The following is a 22858-nucleotide window of genomic DNA, read 5'->3' on the forward strand; positions in this document are numbered from 1 at the left end:
AAATTACTGTTAATTTCTATTTATTCCATAATATAAAAAAGTAAAATGTATAAAATTTAAGAATACATAAGGTACTGAGAAAAAAATACCTTAGAAATGTAGTTTAGTATGATAGAGTTCGAAGCAGGGTTCAAGGCAAAATCCAACTCCACAGTCTTTACACCAGATTCGTGTTTCCTTGCGAATATTTTTGCCATTTGCATCTTTTCTTGAACAGCATACAGCACACTAAAATTGCTTTCAGAATCTGGAATATACACTCTGACAACCGCTGAACGTTTTCTAGCAGCCATTTCTGATAAGAAAATAGCGGCAAAATGTGAAGTTTGCACGGTAACGCTACACGCCTTTAAATACGGCAATTTACTAACGACATCTGTTGGTCAAAACGTAAATTAAACGTCTAATACTGCTTAAACGGGATGCGCTCATCAATAAAGGAAGAAAAACACATGCCCGCGGGATGAGCAGATTTTGCTACAATTGAGTTGCCCTTGGAAATCGCGGGATGAACTGTCAGAGGGTTAACATATCCTTAGTGCTATTTAGCTACATTGCTATTTGATGGGCTCTCTTCTATTTAGCTGCCTTGTACTGACAGTAGAATCTCCTTTTGCCTGCAAAAAGTCTACAAATTTCTGGGTAAAAAAACTAACTATCTGTTGTAACATCACTTTTCTTACAAAGAAAAAGAGATCTATCAGTATACCTCTAATAGGTTTAGGGTCTAGCAAACAATTTATTTTTTTGGCTGAAACTATATTAACAGCATATGTTTTTGGTAATTTGAGTGGTCAGAAATACATTGATATTTTTGTTTATGTATCAATTTTGCAATCTTAATTTGCTGACAGGGATCAGAACATGATAAATTTCTTAAAAACTATGCATTTTAAATGAAATCCAGATATTTCAAGGACATCTTCACCAAACTGCATACCTTTGTCCCTGTGTTCATCTTTTCTTTTAATCCATTCAATTCAAAATATCATTCAAATGTATTTGATCTTAAGATTCGTAGTTATCTAGAATTTAAATTTGTTAGGCTTATTTTCTACATACTGAATAAATTTGCAATCTGTTTTACATAGCAACAACATTTTGTTTTAGTTTCCTCTAATATGAAGCCTAACTGAGAATTTTTTTTTACAATATCTACATAATATCTTGTCTTGTTTTTTGTTTCTATGTTGTTTCAAGCCTAGATTTATCATCAAGCAGTAGAATTTTTATAAACTGGTATTATTGCACTAATGGGAAAATAAACCAAATAATAACACTCTTGTCAACCATATGCACAAATAAAAGAGGAGCAACTATATTATCAAAGTTCTCTCAAGCAGTTTTCAGTTATATCTAAAAACTTCCATGGTGGACAGATTGTCTGCTAAGGATGTTTTCAGGCCTAACTTCATTTTATGCTCTTAATGTTAAATTTTAAGTTAAATTTTTCTTATACCTAGTTAAATTTTTCTTATATGTTTTTTAAAAATCCCAAATAAAAAAATTTACAAAATGTAAGTAAATTTGTGTAATTAAGTGAATCTGTATTTAAATTAGCCACCCTGGTCATTATAGTGTTATTTTTACCCCAATAAACATAAACAATAATTTGATCAACATAATTTTTAGTTTTCGTAAAAAAACTTATCGTATCAATCATGGGTGTACAATGTAGCCTTTAACTTGGTCCCTGAACTGTCTGAAATAAAAAATATATGAAATGGAAAAAAAAGGAAATTTTTTTCAGCCATGCTCTGTCTCAGTAAGTTACTGATCTAGTTCACAGCCTTTCTCAAAGTATCGGAGTGTGACATGAAAGTTCTATTTATTAAATGGTTTTAAATAAAGTAAATGAAGAAAAGAAAAAAATTTCACCAGCTGATGAGATAAATAAAAAAGAAATTAAATTATAATTCCAAATTTTCTACAACAATCATCACATTTATCTAAGACTGTATTTGTAACAAAATTTGTTTTCTGAATAACAGTGAAAACTTTTATGATAAATGTGAAATTTCGTAATCTTATATATTTACTATAATTTGCTTTTAAATTACTTCGTATATTTGTTTAGATTTATTTACATTAATTTTATTATCTGCACTCAAAGATTATTTATTTTCTTTAACTTACTCATATTACTTTCAAACAGAATCTAAATTTTCCCTGCATTCTTATAATTATATTTATCTTGGCTTCAGACACTGTATTTTAAGCTTTTGTAACTTCTATCCAAAAATGGCTGAGCATCCCTTGTCTTAATTTAAAGCATACTAAGAGCGTTAAATAATGAATATAAATTACGTTTTTTCTATTGACTCAATTAAATTGAAGTAAAATGCATTTGTTGCACTTATTCATTGTCTTAAGCTTAAAATAAGTTTAAACAAGTTATCATTGTTTGCCTTGAATATCGTGTGTGGATTAAAAGTATGTTTCATAAAACCTTTTGCAGTTCGCTGCTTAGGGTTACATTTTTATTTAAACAAATTCAGATTTCTAATACCATTGTATTTCATTTGGTGGCTTGCAAGGGCTCAGACCCTTTAGAGGAAATATTGCAATGGTAGAATTTTTCATTACATAAAAAAATTACGAAGTAATAAATTTATGTTCATATATCAACAATTATTTGTCCAATTTGTTCAAATGCTAATTTGTCCTTTCTTGATCCTGTATTTCATTTGTTCTGTTGTATTTTCAATATTCCATGGATTCCAGAACTTGCATACTTATTTTTGTAAATTAAATCTGTCGTTATAAGGCATAGGTGTCTGCATTTTCATTTGGCATGATAGATTTTAAGCCATTCTGAAAAAGTTCAACATCTGGATTTAATCTCTCAGCTAGAAATTGATGGAAACATTAAAACGAATGTGAATGAACATCTGATACATCTTCAATTGACTTTTGGTGACTATTTCTCAAATAGAAGCAATGTATTCCAATCAAGCAACTTGATATGTCAAAATGACTATTACTTTTTCTTTGAAATTATCAGGAAAAAGAAAACTTCTCGAGCACTGCTGTGATCAATCTCAAGAAGGTATTTTTAAAGATTTCTCTATTCGCAATAGCAACACTAGAATACACTGTGGCGTAACTACCACTACGAATATTAAACATCAATTCACTGGTATATACGACATGCTAACTTGATTCAATTACGAGGTACCTTTTGATAGATGAAGGTTGGCATGGTCGATAACTCCTCCCCATACATTGGTGACCCTGAAGTGATATGATCACGCCTTCTTAACAGTAACGCCCACTTCGATCTGGTAACGCCTACTTTGATGAATGATCCACATTGAACAGTTGACTTGCTACTTGGGACTGCATCATTATCCACCTCCTCACTCTGTTGCTACTCAGTCTCGTCTCGATTAAACACAACGTCTGCCTGCATACACTCGACTGCTAATGGCAACACAGGAGCGACTGTGAAGTTAATACATCTCTCACATTCAGCACTCAAAAATCCGGTGACCTTAAAACCAACTCTCCCGATCTTTCACAAATACAGCAACTAGTGGTATCCGTTCATCGAATTCTATCCCGGATGAAATTCGGGTGGGGGAGTATTGTGGCGTAACAACCACTATGAATATTAAACTTCAATTCACTGGTATATAAGACATGCTAACTTGATTCAATCACGAGGTACCTTTTGATAGATGAAGGTTGGCATGGTTGATAATTCCTCCCACTGCAACACCATCTGGGGAGAAGATCGGTTCCATGTCTGAAACTGCCCTCCTTCCCCCTCCTCAGCACAGATGTATGGGAATGTATTATGATGTTTTCCCCTTCCATATTATTTTTCGCCATTAGATTATCAAAAATATGTTTTAAAATTTCCATGGTGTTTAAATTAAGCACTGTGTTTAGTGTAGTGTTGAGTTCCATATAGATTCCCTGCATCGAAAATTTTAATCGATCTGAATATCAAGAGAGAAACTAACTTCTTCCTCTTATAACTATCCACATGCTCATGGTGAAAGCATGCTTAATGTTGCTATTGGTAAAGAGTTCTGCTATGCGTCACCTGTAGTCCATTTCGATCGCCAATACTAGATGTGTTGTGTTAGAAATAAATGGACCTCGTTTGTCAAAAAAATCAAACGTTTTTTTTTTTTTTTTACACTAGAGGTTTGCCAATTCTATTGAATTTTTAGAAGGGGCCCACAAGAGACGAAACAAAAATCACTGCCCTACACTATTTTATATTTTAATTAGTGTATTACTTATGAATGATGACAGGTGGACAAATTAAAAAAATAAGATAAATCATATGAAAAAATATGTTTTAACCCTCTAGGATATAGTTCTATCTTTGTTTTGATTGATGAATTTCTCACAAAAGAAATAGAGTACATTAAGGAAATTTCAGCACAATCTTACTAGAGGATTTTACGTGGAAGATTGAGAGAACATCACTGTGCAATTTTCAAAGCTCTTATTTTTATTAATATATAGTCAATAGATGATGCATGTTCAAAACTAGTGTAATAAAAATTCAGATGCCATTACTCCTTAATTTCCATCTAATTCACTTAAAAGCCTATATATAAGTAATGTAATTTCTGTTACTTTTTTCTTGTTTTTAATTATTTAAATGTTAAGCACAGACTTATATAGCATTTATTGTTCAACGTGTTGACGTTTTGTTAACAAAAGAAAAATAATCCTTATTTCAATGGAATTAACATCAATGCTGTATAAGATATTAAGCGTGGGTATAGGAGCAAATTTTTTTTTTAGCAGTTAATGTAAGTAGTTGGCACATACTGTGGATTTTAAATGTCTATGTGTTCAATATTATAGTGTGGCACAGGAGAGTCACACTGTCTTATTGAATTTATGAGCTGAGGCATTCATTGTGCCATGCCGTGCCCAATGTGTTAAGCAGTTAAACTTTGAAGCAAATCAGATAAAAATTTAAAGAATTAATAGTGTCTGCTGTTTTTGGATATTTCAAATAAGAAATCACCTCTCAGACATTTTGTTTCACTTCTATTTGCAAAATTCAAAGTTTTTATCTTAACCCATGAATCCTATTGCGATGAAATTTAGCACACATACAGTTTCGAAGCACAGAGGGATCACTGTGGAGTGTAGAGCATTTTCTTCTGACCAGAGTTTGGTCACCGCAGGTGGCCAGGCGACCCGCGAAGCGGGTTTGAAACTTTTAATGACCCCCACGTCACTCTAAACAGCGTTTTTTAATATATTTTTTTAAAAAATTTTTTATAACCGTCGTTGAACAGTCAACCCAATTTTGAGTTTACGACTACCAATGTTCTACTCCGTAGCCTTGCAAATTTGAACCCAATCCAGAAGACAAGGGAACTCTTATATATCAAGTATTTGGAGAAATTCGCCTTCGTGGAGGAGGTTTTGAGGAAATTAATCCACATTTGCATTGCATGGGGAAGTAAACTGCGAAAACCTCCCACAGTTAGCCTGACGGCAGTGGGACTCTAACCCATGATCCGTCTACCACTTGGGATATTTTATGTCAGCACTGTGGTTTATCTTTTATTTAAATTATATCTGTTTTCTGATAGCTCATAGTGATACTTAATTAAAAATGAGTTTCACTATAAGTTAATTACACGTTTTTTTAAATTATTATTTTTTAATTTTTTATGTCAGGTGATCACAGATAAAAGCACGTGAATAGTGTTCGTGTAAAGACGATTTTCTTGAAGTAGCATTTTGAAAGCTATTTGAATTATCTATAGTTACGCTTTTAAAATGTGTTTTTATAAATCTGAATGAAATCGATGAGAATTAAAAATTCGAACCTGTGGGTCGAGTTTGGAAATACTAATTTGATTTTCCCACTTTCTTTTAAAGTCACATTATCCCTTTAATGGAGTTAGGATAGATCGGCTAGCTCTGCGTAAACCTGTCGGTATTTATTCTTATTTTCTTTTTTTTACTTTGAGAATTAGGAATCAAAATGTGAAGCTAGTTGAAAATTCATTGGTAAGTGTTATGGACAATTACGAAGTTGTAGAAGTACTTATTTTTGTATGGAATCCTTGATAAGATATAAAAGCATTTTAAGGTTTTTAAAATATATTTGAAGCTTCCACTTGACTAATCTTTTGCTTGAGAAATTCCCTTTGTGGAAACTAAAACAGTTTTTTTCTCCTTCTCAAAACTGGATCAAAGTTCGCATGAACAAAAATCATATTTCTCTCGATGAAGAAAAAAAAAAAAATGTAGAGGAAAGAATATTTCAATTTCCTGCCCCTTGCCGTATCTGGTTTGGCAAAAAGCCATCCCTTATCTGATAATCTGCTTTTTCTTCTGTGTCGTCGTTACAGTTGCTGGAAAGAAGAAATTCTAGTACGTGCTGCTGTTATTGGAAAAGAAAGCCAAATTTCGTTAGCGATAACTTCGGGTTACACTAAGGGGTAACTATTTTTCTCTCTTCCAAAAAGGAAACTGAAAATTTATTTAGCATACTGATATGCGAATAATAAATGACTTGAGAGATATTGCACATGCACTGGCTTTACGTCTTTGAAAATGATACGGCTATTTAATTATGTATTTTCATCTAAACTCGTATTATTTATTTTTAAATTGGATTTGCTTCGAACACTATTATAATTCGCTTTTTAATGGCTATATTTGTCTTTTCAATCAATCCTATCCAAATCGGGGAGCATTTTCTAAAAATTTATTTACTATAATGACTGATTTGATGGAAAAACAACAGTCTGCTCAATGTGTTTCCTTAAGGCGACGTGATTTGATAGCACACTAAGTGTAGGGACTGATAAAGTAATTGAACAAGTGAATAAATCAATGGATGGATAAAAAAAAACTGTGAGTGAATAAAATGAGTTATGATTCGGGAACTTAGATTTGAATTCAGATGAGAATTGGAATTTAAAATTGGAGGGAGAAGTGTGCATTTCATTTTCTAGGGCCATACATGTGAAATTTGTAATATAAGTATTTGTAACAATCATTTGCAGCAAAATAAAAATTGATCTCTCATAGAAGATAAACTCAGCTGTCTAAATTTAAGTAATTAAAAACAATGATACGCAGAAAACCGAGTCAATCGCTTTAAGCATTAACTAGTTTAAATTTATTTTTGTTTAAATTTATTATATTCCTAAATGGGTCGATGAACTTTCGTTATATATATGCAACGTATCAATTAATCATTTTACTATCCATTAGATTCGAAAAAAAAATCTGCTCATCCCTCAAAATTAGCGGTTACCTGTTCCGCTAAAAGGGCCGTAAAAATATCGCAGTAAGCGAATTCGGGGCTGCAAAGACAACCCCTTATTTCAGCAGCTATCTGAGAATTTCAGGGACAATGATATTTAACATTAAAAAATCAGCGTTGGGTATACTTAACAGCGGCGTTTTACTTTAAAATAACACCAGTATAGAGCAAACCAGGCATTGGCTCTTCCCCTTAAATACATCTGTGTAGAGAATACTACCGGGCAATGGTATATCGGGCAGAGGTACTTTCGTTAAAAACTATTAGTGTAAGGTATACTGGGCAATGGCACTTAATTTTAAAAAATATTTGTGATGGCTTGGTGTATCACCGGGTAGTGGCATTTAACCTTAAAAATTATCAGTGTAGAGTATACACGGCAATGGTACACACATCTCTTAATCAATCAGATTTCATTTTATTTTATAACCGGTGTTGAACCATAGAGTTGAAATACTATATCAACTCTATGTGTTGAACAGCTGACCCTATTCCGAGTTTACGACTATCGATGTTCAATTCCGTAGCCTTGTTATTTTGAACTCAATCTAGAAGAGACAAGAAAAATTCCGGATCAAGCATTGGGAGACTAACTAATCTTCGTGGAGGACTTTTCGGTGGAACTAACCCGCATTTGTGTTACATAAAAAGGAAAACCACGAAAATCTCCCTAGATTAGCTCGACGGTAAGGGGATTCTAACCCATGATCCGTTTATTAAAAATAATAAGCAGTAATTATTATTGATTGATTATTATGTTTGGTTAAATAAATAATCCCAAGAAACGGAAGTGGTAAGATATTACCTGATTGAAAACTTCATTCACTTCAAAAACATACAGATATAAAAAAACAGTTGACATGTTTCAAGCCCTTCAAAAATAGGCGCACATTTTCAAGACTTGTAAGACTTCACGTCAGGCAAGTCTTGAAAATGGGCGCCTATTTTTGCAGCGCCTGAAACATCATATTTGTATTCATTGGAAGAGAATAAAGTTTTCTATCAGGTAATATTATGTTTGGAGTTCGAATTGGCGAGAAAATTTAACCATCGCTAACGTCCCTCTTTAACGATTAACCTTCGTATCATATTAAACAGAATTTTCCAAATTACGAGCCGCGGATCGAAACCAGTTCGCAAGCGTTACTGATTCAGCATATGGTACCAAGCCTGATATGCTGGACAGCGGTCCCGCTACTATATATTATATTTTAAAATGTACATTGTTACTACGTCCTTCAAAACATTAATCAGAAGAAACAAAATAACTGATATACATAATGAAATCGAACATTAATAAAAATCGTTATATAAACTAACAATGAGAGGTGTTCTTTTCTTGCGCCATAGATATTTCTCTCATTGGTTAATTTAAGAATAAAAATTTGCATAAATTTCAAAACTATAGAATGTTGGTTGGTAAAATGAGTTAAATTACTCAAAATGCCTTATCAGTAAAGACGCTAAAAAGATCAAACTATTTAGTCCCCAAAACAAAAAAATAATGCAGTTTTCCTATTTCTCAGCTGCTTCCGCTCTGAAGAAGACCTTTGCTGTATAGAATTTGACTCTTGGGACTTGGTGGGGATGTCAGTGTAAAAATGTTTGTTAAATATTGTGATAAAATGTTTCACTTGAGTTTATTAATTAATGAAGTTTATGGTATGCATCTTGTATTTTCAATAAAATGGTAAGGTAAATACTCCAATTTCTCATTGTATGAAATGCTTTTAAATTTTACTTTATAACTCTTGGTTTGTATTTTCATTCCTCTTTTACATTCGGAGAATTTTACTAATATTATGTTGCCATTATGGAGACTATTATTGCTCTAAAACTAATTGTTGTTGTTGTTCATTTACGTCGCACTAGAGCTGCACAATGGGAGACTGTCTGGAAAACATCCCTGAGGATGATCCAAAGACATGCCATCACAATTTTGATCCTCTGCAGAGGGGATGGCACCCCCGCTTCGGTAACCCGGCGACCTGCACGCGAAGTCGAGCACTTTACGGTAGAACAGTTTAACGAGGACCAATATCACACACCCTCGATCCCTACGCAGACTGATCCAAGTGGTCACCCACCAGCACACTGACCGTAGCCAGTGATGCTTGACTTCGGTGATCTGCTGGGAACCGTGCCTTAACGATCAGTCAGTCTACTGCGGGACATAAAATTAATCGATAAAGCAATAAATGGAATACACTGGTGTGCAGAAATTAAGAACGAAATGGAAGAGCTAGCATAACAACAAAACAGGCAGTTACAACGGAGGGATCGGTCACTAAGAAGACCAATCATGGTGAGGTAAAGTAGGAAATTTGCGTATATGCACGATGACGTACTGAGGGGTGTATTCTAAGGAAATTAAACGAGTTGGCGGTGGAAGGTCAGTATTTATGTGAATGATATTTGCACGGTATATATCAGCTTAACCGAAGTGAATTTGTTGTCATTGTGTGATATGGCCAACAGACAACACAGATGACGATATCTGGATGGGTTTACGCGAGGTCGAATCATTGGGAAGTTGGAAAAATGTTGAAATGTGACCAGTGTGGTCGCGGAGTTCGGAATCGCCCACAGTATCATTTCAGGAGCTTGGAACATATTTCTATAGGCCAGAAACAGCTGTCCGGAGATATAGTTGAGGTCGTTCTCGCACAACTACAGCAGCGGATGACCGGTATATAGTCTTACAGGTTAGAAGGGATAGACGGCTGACAGCAGGAGAAATCGCTAGGGATTCACAGCAAAGTACTGGATGCCAGATATCTCATTTTTCCGTGGTCAGGAGACTGAACAAGGGTGATCTATTTGCGCTACAACCAGTACGTAGTGTTCCATTAACGCCTCTCCTGAGACGCCGTTTAATGTGGTGCCGGGAACACAAAAATTGGACAGATGCGCAATGGGGCCGAGTACTCTTTACGGATGAAAGCAGATTTTGTCTGACCAGTGATACTGGACGCATACACATTTGAAGAGAGCGAGGAATACGCAATAACCCATCTAACTTCATGGAAAGAGACAGATTTGGAGGAGGTGGAGTTCTTGTATGGGGCGTTATGCTTAGTACCTGTACTGATCTACATATCTTCCAAGGCGGTTCAATGACTGGTGCCCTCTATTGTACCGAGATTCTCCATCTTCAAGTGCGTTTTTTTAGAGGTGCTATGGATTCTAAGTTCATCTTTATGGACGATAATGTTACACCTCATCTTACAGTTTCTGTCACACAGAGTGAAGATATGGCTTGCATGGAATGGCCAGTGAGGTCTCCAGATTTTAACCCAATTGAACACGTGTGGGACACTAGCTAGACGCATGGCACCGCTTCCCCTGCCTCCAGCAACAATTCCGCAGTTGCGATTATCACTACAACAGGAATGGGCAGCAATTCCTCAAGAGCTTCTTAGCAACCTAGTCTTCATCATGGGCTGAGGATATCAATCTCGCATAGCAGTCAGAGGTGATCATATCTCATATTAAAGGCTGGAATTTCCTTACCTATCACGCATAACATTGACGTTTTGGTCATTTGTACGATTGTGTTAAAAGCCCATATTTTAATAAAGCTCCTCATTTTTTTTTTGCAAGTTGTTTACTTTCCCATATTTTTACATTGGTATGATTTTTATACTATGGTATGATTTTTATCGATTTTCAACACTGCTGTTCAAACTTACATTCGAAAAACCATTTCGTCCTTAATTTTTGCCCACCAGTGTAGTTTAATGTCTAAGGGAGTTTCTTTTCATTTCACATGTAAAATAATTTGGAATAAATTTTTTAACTAAGCTATATTGAGTTAAATTTGACTAGGTTTTGAAATTATGTATTTCGATAATAACTTCGTGTTAGTTAAGGCTTTTTTGCGATATCATTTTTTGAGATGCAACGAACTTTCACGAAATACATCTACTTAATTCTTAGTTAATAGGATAATGGACTTTCTAAGAAAATTTTAAATAGTTTTCTGTGACACAAAGTTATCAACTTTTTGGAGAGGAATTTGTGACAATCTAATTACCTTAAAATAATTTAATCTTGATTCTAGCTCAACTTAAACTATTCATATATATACAAATGTTTTTTTTTAATGTTACCTGACTTTTTAAAAATTTTTAAGTGGATAAAAAAAAAATCAAAAATAAAGTTTTAACCTTATTTTATTATTATGAATATTTACTTATTGTAATATAATAATTATTAGGGTATTTAACAAAATTAAATGATAAGTTAATGTTACATCATTGATTAAATTTTCAAGCCCCATAATCATAATATGATGCAATAAATTTCGAAATCCAGTCATCAGCTTGTGCCCTTAAATATGAATTAAGTACCAATATTTCAATATTATATGCGTTGTCATAGCGTCAATGCGGATATGATTCGAAACCTTTCGTTGTCATATAAATAGTTAATTCCCTCATTGATTAATAGTTAAGCTTCAATATAAAGATTAGGACATAAAGGATTTCTTTAATATTATAAAATGTTCTTAATCTTCACCTTTTCTTCTGTTCAAATACCTACGTATTTCTAATTTTCAAATAATACTTATTAGGGCCTATTCGGGAATGAGTTCCTAATTCGCGTTTAATAGACCCTAATACTTTAGCATATTAAAATAGAAATTATATAATTGTTTTTAAAAAACGTTCCCGTGCTTTAAGTAATATTTGTCCTTAATTTACAGAATTATAGACTGATTTAGAACGAAAACTTGCATTGAATTTTTTTTGAAATTGTAGAAGTGATCTTTCTTGCTTAATTTGCGCGTTCTAATATAAAATTTGAGAGAAAGTTTTTCGTATCTTTATAATCTTTTAAAAAAACACCATTTTACTTTAAGCTATTATAAATAACAAAAAGAAAAGGTGAAGCACTTAAAACCGAGCTTAGATAGAGAAATTTCTAATTTCAGATTTTATTTTTCAAACAGGAAAAGTTTTCGGCATCTATTTATTTTTCCTTTTAATGTATATAACTCTAAAACAAGATTTCAAAATTTATTTCTTCCTTTCTTTTGTATCAAATAAAGTAATAAAGTCAACAAAAACCTATATTTTCTAAGAATTTAATAAGTGTTTTTTTTTGTTATCGTATGGCAGAATATCGTAGAATGAATATATATGTTAAATTATTGCTAAAAAAAGGTTGCTATTGTTTATTATAAAATAGTTAATTTAAAAGCATTTATTTCAGGAAGTTAATTGAGTTTTTTTTTATGTTGAAATAATGCTGCTAACAAAGTCTATAAAGTTTCTTTGCAAACTAAGATGAATAAACAAATATATTAAGATATGGATAAATATTACAACTATCCTATCCACTGTTGTTACTGCAACTCATTATTGTTAATGTCACAGCAAAATTTGATACAATAGATTTGCTTGATATTTTACAATTGCGAAAAAATACTGAATTTTCCAGAGAAAAGTTAAAAGATTTATTGTACAAGGTTTTCCTGATTTCGTACCCTTTTACCCTTTTTCCACTTTCAGTTCAAATTATCGCTAAATATTTTTTGGAGCATGTTTATTTGAGAAACTTCAGTCTTCTAACAAAATTCTGTAAAAAAAGACTCTCTCTCTCTGTGTATATATATATATATATATATATATATATATAAATGAATGACTGACAGAAGAGACAGGACAGAAAGAGAGAGTATTTTAATTGTTTTTTACAATTTAAGGGGGCGGGGAAATCAGCCAAAATCTCCCCTTTAGTTGCGACTACTTATGTTTTAGAGCTTTTCACCCTTCTAGCCCCCCCCCCTCCCGCATGAACTAAAATGGTAAAAATATTTCTTCCAAATCAAATTCTTAGCCATAAAATCAAGGAAAAGTGATTGAAGGCATTTCCAAAAAACGGGGCGTGATGGAGAGAAAACGATGGTCACACATTCGGATTCAGAAGGTTTATTTACGTTAGAATTATCAGGAATGGTGTCAAGGTTCGAAAAAATTTTGTTTTGCAGCCTTTTATTATTTAAAAAATATTTTGTTTGGTTTGGTTGTTAACGTTACAAAGGAGCTACACTAATGATCTATTGGAGACAGTTTAACATTATTCTGAATTTATTATAACTGAAAACAGTACTACATTACCACAATTTAGATCAAAGTATCAGAAGTATTCATATTATGTAATAGATATGATTTATTTATTAAAATTACTATTGCCTATTAAATTTTATTATGCATAAATAAGTTTCTGTGAAATCGTGAATCCGAGTAGTTCAAATGTAGTTAACAACAATCAATATACATTTACATTTTCAACTAAAAATTCCATCATAGGCTAAAAGAATGTGTGAATTTGATTTGACATCATGCCAGTTTCAATGAAAATACAGCAAACAACCTTGACCGAGAGAATGAATTTTTTTTTTCCTTTCGAATAATTAACGATAATTTATTTTTATAAAATACTTGCCAAATTTTTGTTTCATGTGTACTCACGCATTGATACAGAAATATCAACTTTCTCTATTTTATTTCAAATGGGTTCCCAATTCTTTCAATATTACTGTAAGCTGCGAAAAAAAATATGTTTTTACTAAAATATATTTATAAACGCAAAATACATGATAATGATAAGTCAGAATTTCCCTAATTTTTAAGAAGAGTTATCGCAGTTACTCTCTTACTATGCTTAAAACATTTAAAGTTATTTAAATGACAAAGTTTCTGAAAGGAATGACGATTGCAAGTTGAAAGTGCTAGATTTTTTCTTATTTTTAATTTTACCATTTCAGATAATTTCTGATAATCAAAAATACAAATTCTGAATAAATTACGAAATATTAAGATTCATAATCATTTAGTAACTTCACTTTGAGTAAGATATTTTCATCCGTCTAAAATTATTCAGGAGTTTTAAATGAAGTTTTGTTGAGAAATGATGCAAGAAATCGGTAATCGAATTGTAAATAGAGTTTCATCACTTTATTCGACTGATTAAGATTTAGCGTCTACTGTTAAAGAATTGCACTTCATAATTGAAGTTTGTAAAGGAAATGACGCGTGACTTTTTGGAAGCTTTTGTAAACTTCCAATGGAAGGTTTCCTCCCGACAAGCACTGATCAGATTGTTGATGTTAAATGTTCTCAGTAAGAGGTAGGTAATGGATTAGATTCCCCTTGTCATCGGGCTAACCGTGGGAGGTTTTTATGGTTTTTCTCTTCATGTAACGCAAATACTGGTTAGTTCTATTAAAAAATCCTGCACGAAGGCTAGTTTGTCCCAATTCTTGATCCAGGAGTTTCCTTGTCTTCTGAGTTGGGTTCAAAATTACAAGGGTATGGAGTTGAACATTGATAGTCGTAAACTCAGAATTGTGTCGACTATTCAACTCTGGTTATAAGATAAAATAAAACTGAAGGCTTTCTAATCTAGATTGAATTATTTGACACACTATTTGCACAACTAAATTAAATCATTTTAATTTTTTTAGCAATCGGAAAACTACGAACGCTTTAAATTAATTATTGAGACCATCTCAAAATGATTAAAATGGGCATAAAAGCAACCCTGGTGACTGATCTGTTATGGATTTAGGATTCTCCGACGTTGAGTGTTTAGTAGCCCTCTTTCTCTTTTTTTAAATATGTAAAGCAAATGCAGATTAGTACCCTCAAAAGGTACTTCAAATGCTTAAATTTGGAATTATTATTATGGTTGGAAATGTCGAAACAGAATATTACTTCTATGATTGACGGAAAAAATGGAAGATATCTACATGGCTATCTGCATAGAATGTTTTAGAAAAAATGCGATTAATTAAATATTCATTGGTTGATTTTTAGTTAATGACTATTAAAATAACCAAAAAATAAAATATTACGTCGAAATGGAGCGGATTCCGTCGATTTGGAATTAATTCTAGCAATGATCCAAAAATATATTATTGGCGCATGAGTACACTACACTAGCACAACATAGATCAGAGAAGAAGATTATGGCTGTATCATTCTATTTTTTCGCTAGTCTCTCCAACTTCACATGGATTTTTACATTTATGAGATCTAATTTGAATTCCGTGAAGTAAAATATGGAGAAAATGCTATATACTAGAGCATAACACCCAGTTTCAATCCTGGCCAGGGAAAGTTAATATGCTCTCCTGTGAAAATGAAATGAAGTTCATTCTTAAGACGCATTCAGATTTGTAGTAGAAATCGGCTAAAAAAATAATAAGAGTAAGCAGAGTGATCTCTCACTACGATTCTTGGTGAAAATAATATAATAATTGCTATCTTAACTATTCATTTAATAACTTTAATTTTTCATGTTGGAATATTAGATTTCCGAAATTAAAAAATAATGAATTTTTGAGATGTAACTGATTCAACCTTTTATAGGGCCATTTTTTTTCTCTAGTACTGTTATGTAATTTTTTTTTTGGGTTTGATATTGATTTTTTAAAAGAAATTTACTTATTATCTAAAATTGACTTTATTTTTTAAGACTATTCTTTTGGGTGTGAATGCGCAAAAGAAAATTGCTCTTCAGTTCGGCTGCTCTGTTTGACCCCACTCTAACCATTACTGTTCCCTGCACTTATGTAAACAAAGCCCTTCAATTGGAATTCTCTGAAGATATAAGTAAATTTCGATGCAAACCGTATGTGGGAAAATAGATTTTTATCGATATTTAAAAATTGATAAAATTGGTGGAACATATACTACCTACGTCTTTTAAAATGATTAAACTTGCTTTAAAATTTGAAACAAATTAGTGACAATTGTTATTTATCCTCTCTATATTTGCTCTCATGAATAAAAATTAATGGAATAATCTTTTAATTTGATCCAACAAGCAACAGCTTTTACAGATTCTGAATTGATTTTTCATTGAATAACATTGATAATGATTTAATTATTTTATTTCATTTTAAATAATAACCTTTTAAAATAATAAATCTAAAATATCAGACCTAATGGTTCTAAATTTGATAAGGATGTTAAAGAAGTAGAGGTAATGATTAGAAACATAAGTTATTAGTGATATTTACGTCATAGTTTGATTGAAATACTTATCTTTAGATTATCCGTTTTGTTAGACTTGAACATTCATACAAAGATATTATGACTGAAATTAGTGATGTTTTAATAAGTTTATTTCTTACTTTGGAAGATATTAAAACAGAAATATATTTCTGTCTAAAATATCCAGTAAGAAGTTTCAAAGCTAACTATCATCTATTTAACCTTTCGTTTGAGCTAGAACAAAAATGATGACCGCAATTAGAACTGTGATGCCACGCCGTTCATACAAACTTAATTGAAAACGATTATATAGTTATTGAATGTTCCCTATCGTCAAGGAAAGCGCTAATGATTATTTCTCCGCAGCCAGTGGCATCATCAACGAAGCATTTTCGACTGAACAGGAAAAAGCGAGATTGGTTTTATTGCTCTTAAAACATTAAGGTGAAGTCATTAACTGGTTAAAAGAGAGATACTTTGCTGCGAAAAATTGGCCTTATCACAAACATGGAATGCAATATATCCTGACTCGCAAACCTTTAAATTTTAATAATGGCATTAGAAAAAGTTAATCTGTTCTTTTTAGAAGAAAAACTATTTTTATAATATCGAGTTAATCGTATTAAGTTATAAGGACTATGAATAAAATGTTATTCGTAAGAGAAAAAACTGATTTTTGCTATTATTTGTTTTGTGAAATTTTTATTTTATGAAAGAATTAAGCAGTAGATTTTACCCTAAAACGTATTTTTTTCTTCTAATTAATTTTTATTGCTATTTATAAAATTACTTTATCACAGTGTATTTCTTTGTTACATTAATTTCTATACTCTTTCTGGATATATATGGTTATTTTAGAAAAAAATGAAATTTAATGTATTTAAGCAATGTTTTTATTTTTTTTGAGGCGTAATGTTCTTTTCTCAGATATGTTGGTAGGTTTTATAATTCGGTACCCTTTTGATGTCAGCTTAAAAAATTTTTTCTTCTTGAAACTGATAAATCTTTTTGCACGATTTTTTGTTATATAAAGAACATTGATAAAAAATAGTTGAATTAAAATAGAATTAAAAAATAGTTGAAAGAAAACTGATAATATAGCGATCCTTAACATAAAACTTGAAATAATTTCTCAGAATTACTTCTCAGAAACGAAAAATTCTACTTTGCCACATTATTAAATTTAAAAATGTTATAAATGATTAGCAAAAGCATAAGATTTTGCAAAACGAAATACCGTTGTTCACAATTCAATGTCATATGTCTGTTGCCATTTCACGTTTTTCAAACTATTCAAGTGAAATTTATGCATGGCAGCACTTATAGACTATTGAAGACAAGACTGCTGAGAAAAGAGATGTTGTTTCAAATATTTTACGTCTGCTTAATAAATCAGAAGTCTTTTAGATATAAATTCGTTTTTGCTATGTCATGTTTGTAACGTTAATTAGTTGTATAAAAATATTTATTAACTGCCTAATTTAGTTTATTAATTTTCTAAACGAAATTTTTTTATATTTATTTATGATTTTTTGAATTATTTACTTTCTTGAATTTTGCATATTAAATTGTCAAGTTTGTTTCAGGTAATGTCTGTTGGAGTGTCTGGTAACAGGCATGGCATTATTTATAATGTTTCTGTCGTAAACTCCTATTGATAAACTAATAATAATATTACAATTATATGTGGTCCAGAAAGTGTAAAAACACTAAATGTTATGATGACATCATAACAATTTTCATCATACCCGATCAAAAGCAAATGAACCAAAAATAATTAAAGAAGGAAGTAAAAATAGAACTGTATGAAAAACATTTGAATACCATAGGAGAAATGTGTGCTCTTAATTATTTTTAAGAAATTACTTATTCTTTATAATATATATTTTTCTTTTCCCAAATACAAAATAACATCGAATTTTTTAAATTATTTATGTACAAAACAAATGTATTTTAGACTGAAAAAAACTTTTAAATTCTTAAAAATGTTCTTTATCATGTTTTTCTTAAATTTAAAGGCATATTTGTGTATTTTTATTAATTGTGTATCTTTATTAATTGCTTCTTGATACTTTGCGTCCCTTTTTGCTACGTTTTTATGAACTCCCTTGTGTATGCAGCTGACATACTAGAACATTTTACTCTCTGTTAAAGCTTTATTCTTAATGGCGTTTCTTTGACGCTAAAGCCGAATGTATTGTGATATTATCATAAAAAAAAATCATCGTCAATCAAAATTCTAATCAATTTCCGATTAGCTGGAGCTCTGCGCTGCATGACTATGCTAGTTTCAAACATTTTTCTTACTACTCTTACCAAAGTATATCGCCAAAGAAAAATTATCCTCAATCAACCTTTCAATATCTTTCCGATTAGCCAAAGTGTTCAATTGGAACTGTTAAGCGCTAAATGTCTTCGCGTATTTTTAAAAGAAACGAAGTTGCTTTTTAATTTGTTTAATTTAATTAGTTATTATAAAAATTTTCATTTAAATTAGTTACTACATAATTTGTTAAAAAAAGAAATATCTTTGCTTACATTTCTTTGAAAGCATGAAAAATTACGCTTGTAAAATGTTATATACTTTCCTGATTTCACAGGTAATGGTAATTTAATTGAAAAGACATTTTTCACAAAAATTATTTACTATACAATGAGAGAAATAAAATATGGCACAGACTAAAATATGATTTACTTGTAAAGTGCTTCAGAATGGTTGACTAACTATCATACTTTCTATTTAAAAGATAATCTATTTTCGAAATAAAATTCTAGACGCATTTGTAAAAAAGTGCATTACGAAGCAGTTTCAATACATTAAAAAAGCTTTTTACAATGAATAAATAAACTCTAGTCCTTATTTTCAAAAACAGATGGCAACAGTTCTATTAATGTGAATTTGTATTTGTAATTGTAAAATTTGTGTTGTATTTGAAATAAAATTCTAGATACATTTGTAAAAAAGTGTATTCTTAAGCAGTTTCAATAAATTAGAAAAAGCGTTTCACAATGAATGAATAAATTCTAGTTCATATTTTCAAAAACAGATGGCGACAGTTCTATTAATCTGAATTTGTATTTGTAATGGAATTATCTTCCATTTTTCCTTACATTGAAATTGCTTCTTTTTAAGAAAGTTAAAACTATTATCTGTGTTCAAATTATCATTTTTAAAAAGTGTTTAATGCTGCAATTTCTTTACTTTACAATTATAAATTTTTATTTCATGATTGAATAACACTTTTTCCAATGTCTACTAATCGCATTAGTCTTATTTATAGTTATGTGTAAACATTATTTTTAATATTTTAGTACATTTTTTTATTAACAAGACGCTTTTCTCAATGTATCTTATTTTGTGGCACACTTGAGAAAACAATATTTTATACATAAAATTGTTTTCTTAGAGTAAGTAATAAAATAGTAACAACAATTCTAGATTCAGTGATTCCTGAGGTCTAAATGATACAGTATTTTTTTGATAAATATGTAAAAAACTCTTCGTTCATATTTTCTGTGAAAAGTAGTAAATATTTTAATAAATTTTCTTCCATTCAAAAATAAAGTTATTTTCCAAAACGTCTTCTGGAGGTCTTGGTTTCAAAACGCGTTATTGCATATTATGTATTTCGATAGTTTAAAGTGAATTTTTATCGCAGTTAAAAAATGTGCTATCTGTACAAAATAATTATTTTGCTTAAGCCTATTTTTTAAAAAACTTATATAATTTTTTTTCTTCATGTATTTAAAAATATGCTCTGATAGATAATAAAAAGATTAAGTGGGTTTAAATATTCAAGCACTTGGTGGTAAATAATTGATTGAAGAAATAATAAAATAATTTGAAACACGTTCAAAATAGTTATCTTTTTTTAATTGTCACAACTTTTTGAATACGGAGTTGCTGTTGTGAACATAATAGTTCCTTTGATCAAATATATTTTATTTTTTTTGTTAAAATAATGAACGAACGCATATAAATTCTTTCTCTTTCTTTCTTAAATTAATAAATGCACATAAATAACGTTTTGTTTCAGCAAAAAATAATAATAAAAGTTTGGAATGTAATTTTGTTCGCTAAGATTGATTAATTTCACCCCTAACTTAATAGTATTAAATTTGTTTCATTATTATTATTTATATATTCATTTTAGCAATTTTTTTTTTAAGTGTTCTAAAGTTATATAGAATAATAATAATAATAATAATGACAATGGTTATTTATAATTTATGTGTAACAAAATGCTTTCGCAGAAAAAGCATGTATAAAAAAAGGTTTCTTTAGACGATAGAGGAAAATGAAGTAGCAACGAAATTACCCTTTTCCGAGAAGGGGAGGCTGCTTTTATGAAGCGAAAAAGCAGTTCTGTAGAAGTGTTTTTGCTGCATCGTAAGTCACTGGGCAGAGAAACTCTTTTGTATAAACACTAGCTGGCTACAGACTCTGCATGTAAAGTTCGCTAATAGCCCACCATCCAATTAAAATAAAAGCGTAATCTTTCCGGATTTACAAGGAAGAAAATGCGAAGAGCGTCGTAAAATATTTCCGTTAGACATATTTTTTTTTTTTTTTATAAGAGACAGAAAATTAAATTTATCGCTAGAAGGTTGATGTTTTCTCTTATCAAAATATTTGATGAACCTTGATTTAGCTTTTGAAATTTACACAATTGATAAACAATGGCTATAACTAATAAAAAAAAAAGATTATTTAAAGTTTTAAGTAAATAGTAAATTTCTTCTAACTTTATATTTTACAAGGATACACTATTCAGTGATTTTATGGTAATTATTGCCGTAAGAATTAAGGGAAATCAGATTTTTTGATGTATAATATTGGTGTCATATTAATAATATTCATGTGCAATAATCACGATATTTTTCTAGAAAGGAGTAATATTAATTTAAGGAAAAATTTTTAATTTCCCTGAAGCTTTTGTAAAAATTATTGGTGTTTAACTAATTTTCAAAGAAGAACCTTTCAGATATTTTGAAAATAGCGAAAAGATATAATCTCGTCGTCTGCTCACAAGATAATATACGCACGATAATATACGCTAGTATACAAGATAATATACGCACAAGATAATATAATATAAGAGTGCTTTCTAATATGGTATTAATTTAGACAAAGCAAATTATATCAATAAAATAGTGCGAAAAGCACCAAAAAAATTCCATATGAAAGTTAAACATATCAAGCAAAAACACAGAAATACAAAAAAATTTGCAATAAAATAAAAATTAAAAAAAAAACAATAAAATAAAAAAATAATATAAAAATTTTTTTTTAATTTGAAATTTTTTTAGTTATTTTTGCTAGCTTTTTAATAATAATAATAATAATAATAACAATAACAATAACAATAACAATAACACACACACACACACACACATATATATATATATATATATATATATATATATATATATATATATATATATATATATATATATATATATATATATATATATATATATATATATATATATATATATATACAGTCTACCCTACAGTAATGGAAGAGACGCTAGATTTTTGATATTTTTTTAAACTTGACAAGAAATACTTAAAGGATTAGTATTTTTTAAAGATTTAGTAAATTTTCAGGTGTTTAGTTTATGCGATTTTTAATACTTTAGCAATAGTATTTAAGACTTTCAGAGATTTGGGAAACCTACAATAAATTGCGGAAAAAAAGTCATTTTGGACACCCTAAGCCAGAAAATTAAGCAATAAGTATGTAAATTCCATCATTTATTTTACTTGTTGTTTTTAATAGCTGCATAAAATTTTGTAAATCTGGAGTAAATATTTATGGAGATATGGACATTGTTATAAGTTTACGTTTTCTTGTCTTTATAAACGTTCAATTTAATTTTTAAAAAATGATTGGAGCAATTTAGAATTAAAAAATTATTGATTTAAAATTTTTAAAACAGTTCGTTAAAAACTACACAAGATATAAGCATTTATGTAGTTCTTATACTGCTCTTGCGCAAAATAAACTTAAAAACGTTTTTTTAATAATTTTGAAGTGAATCGTGTTGGGCAACTAAGGAAAAAAAAATTTAATTTGAATATGTTGAAAATTTCGAAAGTTTCAAGAAATTTTCCTTGTAGTAGATTTTTTTTAAAAAGAAAGTTAAAAACTATCGGTGGTTTTACACAAATTTTATTTTGTATCATAAGACAAAATTTAATAACAACTGATAATACCTTACAATTATCGTCTGGAAATCAAAATGTGACGGCACAAATAAAAAAAACATGCTAAGGAAAAAATACTTTTACGGGGATAATCCTCCACAATGCCAGTCTCATTTTTAATAAATATTGTTTAATAGTACAAAATAAAAATTCGCGGAAAAACTGAACTTTTCTTTAAAAAGTACAAAAACTACTTAAAAATTGCTTGAAAAGTTTTAAAGTTTTAAAATATTCAAATCAAACTTTTTCATTAGTGGCCAAATACGATTCACTACAAAATAATGAAAAAATTTTTAAAAATATTTTCTGAGCATGCGTAGTATAAAATAACTATTTTAAATACTTAGATCCTCCACAATTTTTAACGAATTTTTT

Source organism: Parasteatoda tepidariorum, chromosome 7 (genome assembly GCF_982258835.1).
Source record: "Parasteatoda tepidariorum strain Cologne lab strain chromosome 7, Ptep-v5.0, whole genome shotgun sequence".
NCBI classification, from domain to species: domain Eukaryota; kingdom Metazoa; phylum Arthropoda; class Arachnida; order Araneae; family Theridiidae; genus Parasteatoda; species Parasteatoda tepidariorum.